The sequence below is a fragment of the Penaeus monodon genome, chromosome 11 (assembly GCF_015228065.2).
Source record: "Penaeus monodon isolate SGIC_2016 chromosome 11, NSTDA_Pmon_1, whole genome shotgun sequence".
NCBI classification, from domain to species: Eukaryota; Metazoa; Arthropoda; class Malacostraca; order Decapoda; family Penaeidae; genus Penaeus; species Penaeus monodon.
The window spans coordinates 25,061,945-25,066,944 of record NC_051396.1 but is presented as its reverse complement, the minus strand read 5'-3'; the positions used below and the strand labels follow the sequence as shown (position 1 = coordinate 25,066,944).

Sequence of the window (5,000 nt, the reverse complement as noted above, 5' to 3'; positions counted from 1 at the left end):
ATGAATATTTACTGATAGAAGGGTTGCAATTATTTTTGTTTCGCACAGCCATGTGGTACAAGGTGAACTTTGCCTATAATGTACAAAATGACAGTATTTGATACCTTTAATTTTTTGGCATTTCCATTGCAAGTTCATGAGAAGAAAGTAATTTTTAAGGAAACTGCTTACTGATGGCAAATACATGATCAAATGAGTGTTATTGTTTACAGAAAACCAGATTTTAATGTACAAAAACTGTAGTAAGACACTGTTAGATGTCCCTGGTCTTTAATTATGATACTTTCAAGTGTTGTTATGCAGTTGCTTTTTTATTATTGATCTTTTTTTCATGTTTAATCATTGTTTCACTGATATTACAATATTTTAGAAACAGAAACTACAGGTTGTTAGTTATTAACAATTAAATTACACATCAAAGATTTAAAAATATATATATTTAAATAAGAAGAAAAGATGAAGGCACTAATCAACTTGCATCCTACATATTCTCTTGTCTCTCAACCATGACTTCAAATGTCTTACTTTTTGATTACTTTGAAAATATTGCTTTTTATGAATAATTACTATTTATAATTGAATTGATATAAGAGTCTCTGCTTTCATTATCAGTCATGCATACAATATCATTAAAATAACTGTGTATAATGTAATATGAATTGTGTAATAATCATTTAATCATACAGACATATTTTTGTAGATATGACATGAATCTGTCTTGAAACTTGGAAACAGAAAATAGGATATTATTGTGAGGTAGTAGATTAAGCTCATATAAAGAAAAATTAAATATGCTGTGTGTAAGATTTCTTTAAGTGGCACTTTGAATGTAGACTCACTTAAAAATCTAACTGTTTAAAAGATGTCTGCAATGAGCCTTTTTTCTCACAGTTATATTTTCTATCAAAATCCACTTGAAACTGGATGCGATCTGGATTGGATGGTTTAGAGTTTGAAGTCCACCAATCCTATCAAGAATTGGTGCAATTCTTGCACAGATGCAAAGGCACACAAATATCCATTTAGTATATATAGGAAAGTAGACTGAAACAATTCCTTACATAGGAGTAAATTGCCGGGGAGGTATACAATTGCTGTCTTGCCAGAACTTAAAAATTTTTGTTGTGTGTATTTAATTCTTTTTTCTTTTTTGTTGCAGGATTAGCAATTAGTGACCTCTTTAAGTTCATGGCGAGCAACGCAATGCAAGGAATAAAGTCATTCATCGACAAACATTCCAGAACAGTAACCAGATGGTGGAGTTAACAGTGAAAACAATACCTAAACAGGCAGTTCGTGATGAGATCTCCAAATCACAGCCCCATTTGTTCGAGACTGTGCTCTTAGAAAAGATTACAAAAGGTTGTTGATGATAAGAACAACAATATCAGTCACAAAAATGCGAGAAAAAAAGGCCTCTGGAAAGTATTCCAGCAACAGGGAAAGAGCTAAGGGCTTGAATGGACGTGTTACAGTTGAAGTGATAAAAAATAAAACTAAAAGAGACCACCATGAGTTTGTATCACATAATGCTACTTGGAAGAAATGCTTCATAGCTGTAGTACTATCACAACTTGTAGTGACATAGATGCAACAGAAGACTCCTCCGTATTAGAGTGACAAACAACTGAGAAATGGACCCGCCAAAACTGCAGGACAACCACCTGTCAGGATTGATAAGGAAAATACAAAAAGTAATTTAACCAGAGCTCAGATTCAGTTACATACCAACAAAACCAGTCAGTACAAACTCATTTGTCAATCCTTATCGACAAAATGTAACAAATAACCATCCCAAAACAGACAAAGAAATAAGAGACCTGTACAAGAAGAATATGAAAAACCATATAATAGTCAAGTTAGAAACACAAGATCAGTAGCAGTAGAGACAGATCCAGATAACAGGTAAAATGTCCAAGGAGGTCAATACACAGAATTTAAACACAGAGAGAGTTCCTTCTAATCAACTTCTCCAGCAGCCAGAACAAGTAAGGATATTCTTTCTTTCTAATCCCTCGCCTGTTGTTGTCATGGGGGGCTTAGGAGACGGAGACTGAAGCTCTCTTGGGCCTCAGCCCTTGACTCAACTAATTTTGCACAGTCTTTTCTTCTACTTACCTCTCCTTATCTTCCACAACCCCTTCCCCTGTCCAATTCCTAAGGTATAAGAGCTGTGCTGAAAGGATGATTTTGTGCCAGTTATGAATGGCCTCAGGAAGCTATGGGCATGGTATTCCTTGGTTAATTGTCTAGCCCTTACCCCACAAGGAACCCTGAGGGGTGGACCTTTTATTTTCCCCATGTATTTCAGGCTTACCATGGCCAATAATGAAGATTTTGTACCCTTATGAGAGGCATTGAAGCTTTATCAACTAGCCTCTGAATCTAGTATCTAGTCAGGGGTTAGTAACTCTGGTTATTGACCCCTGACTCTCCTTTGATCATGACCACTGCTACTACACCCCTCTCGTCAACACAAGCTGTCAACTTGACCCATCCCTAATCATCTACCAGGTTTTACCTCAGCCTTCAAAAGATACCCCTTCCTCATTCCATTATCCTCCAACACACCTACTGAACAATTGTCTTCATTTTCTACCTCTTCCTCCTCCCTTATTACAACTCTTTAACCCTATTACCCTCATCCCCATAGTGCTATCTCACTCCACACCACACCTCCCTCCACCCACCCTTGCGTCTATACAATTCCTACTTCTTCAAACCTTTTGAGTACCCCATTTAACCCAGCCATATGGGACAGATTTTTTTTATGAATCCCCCCAACAGCCCCTAACTCCATTAATACCCTCCTCTTTCAAAAGTGCCTCTAAAAATAAGTAGGCAATGTTTTCTTCTGCTGTTGTCTTGATAGCTCACACCTTGTCACATCTGAGGCCCAGGCTTATGCACAATCCCTGGTTGACCTCACTGGTAAACCTATTCCTGCCCAACTCCATTCCTCCCTTAATAGATGTATTGGAACTGTTTCCATCTCCCTGGCTGATTGCCCTATCTATGACAAAGATTGATCAGACTGTAAAGATGACATACTTGCCTGCTTCACTGACTACTATGCAGTATCAGTACAGTGCTACGCTATTCCCCCCAGTGGCCGCTGTAAGTCCCACATCAATATATCCAAGATTACCTTCTATAGACTTGACCTTGCCTGTAAGGTCTATATAGGAGGACAATTTTGCCCTGTCAGACTATATCAACTCCCACCCTGTCAATGTCAGAAATGTTGGTGTTTTGGCCACCCTGCAAAGCACTGATGCTCCACAGCCTGCTGCCCTCTTTGTGCCCAATCTAGTCATGACTGTTCAAACTGCCCTGCCTACAAGTTTGACTCTAAGTTAGTAGTTCTCAGATACAGACCTGGCCTCACTCTAGAATGGCCAGACAGGAATCACGCTGATGAGGTTTTTTTTCAATCACTCCCTACTCCAATACCATCCCTCGCCCCACTTCTATCCCCCTCTACCCAAATAGTCTCTACATCTTCCTCAGTACCACTTCCCTAACTTGACAACTGCCCACCTCTACTTTGCCTATCTCCCTGTCAAATCCTTTTTCCATTCTAAATTCAGATACTCCAATATCCACAACGCCCCTATGTCCCTCCCTATTCCTCACGTATCAATTGCACCAGACAATCCAAACATTCCACCCCACCTTCTCAAACACATCCTTCCCACATCTGCACATCTTCCACATCCTCTACTCCTCAGATGCCTTCTTTTCAACTCATAAAAAGTCTTGTTTCCCAAACCTCCCAACCCAAATCCCCTCCAGAAACTCTTGAAGACATAATTAACTTCCTAAGTAAAACTCAAGAGAAAGTTCCTGTCTATGATCCATCCTCCAGTTCCTCTAACCCCATTCTGGCTGCATTCAAAGTGGCCACTGACATGCATCCTCCACCTCCTCATATTCCCCCTGTTGCCACACTCTTTGGGGTGACTCTACCACTACTTCCCGAGTTTCTTTCTAACACTGACTTTACCCCTTTGTACTCACCCCACCCACTTTGACATGTGCACTCAAACCTTTTCATGCCTTGACCTTTCTCTTTGCTCTCCCTCCCTTCATCTTGACTTTCATTGATCAGTTCTGAACTTCCCTATAATGATCACTTCCCTGTTCTCCTCTCTCCTACTTCCTTTGACCAGCTCCCCAATCCTCCATGCTGGTGCTTCAATAGAAACAGACTGGCTTACAGTTACCTCTCTCTCTGCTCTCCCTCTACATCTTTCTTCTGTTCCACCTCAGACATGCTTTCGTATTTCACAATTACTTCCTGAGTGCTGCCTTCACAGCCACTTCACAGGCCCTGACGGCATTACGTATGCTACAAAATCATTCTCCTTATTCTTCCTACTGACAATCTTTAACAATATTTGGATGACGGAAACTTTCCTCCTCACTGGCTTGAAACTCTTATTCTTCCTTTCCTTAAAACCTAATAAATCCAGAACCCTCCCTCAAGACTACCATCCCATTGCTCAGACTATCTGCTTGTGCAAAATCCTAGAAAGAATGGTCAATCTACTATACTGTGTTACCTTGAATCTTCTTCCCAATTTGGATTCCGATGTGCTTGATGCACAGCTGACCATCTTGCACATTCAGAAAATTATATAGCATCTGCCTTTGCATGCCACAACTCATACTAGCCATTTTCTTTGATCTCCCACAATTTTCCTAACCCCTTAACTTCTAACAACCTTTACTTTATAATATACCCTATCAGTTCTACCTTTTCACTACCATACTACTCTCTTTTTTTTTTTTCTTTTTTTTTTTTTATTAACGGTAGGGAGGGGTAGTACTGTTTAAACCTTTAACTTTACCTAATAATTAACTAATTCCTAACATTCTCAGTACTATACTTAACCATAGTGCTATATGGCCTTGATGTATTAGCACATTTATTTGTTTTAACTGTGAACCGTTAACCATTTTTCTTACACCCATGATTTGATATGATTTTTTTGTTT

The 5,000-nt window shown here is 39.1% G+C and overlaps 1 pseudogene; it reads left to right on the top strand.

Moving 5' to 3' along the window:
- Positions 1–5,000, top strand: part of LOC119578516 — a 12,747-nt pseudogene that overhangs the window by 2,349 nt on the left and 5,398 nt on the right.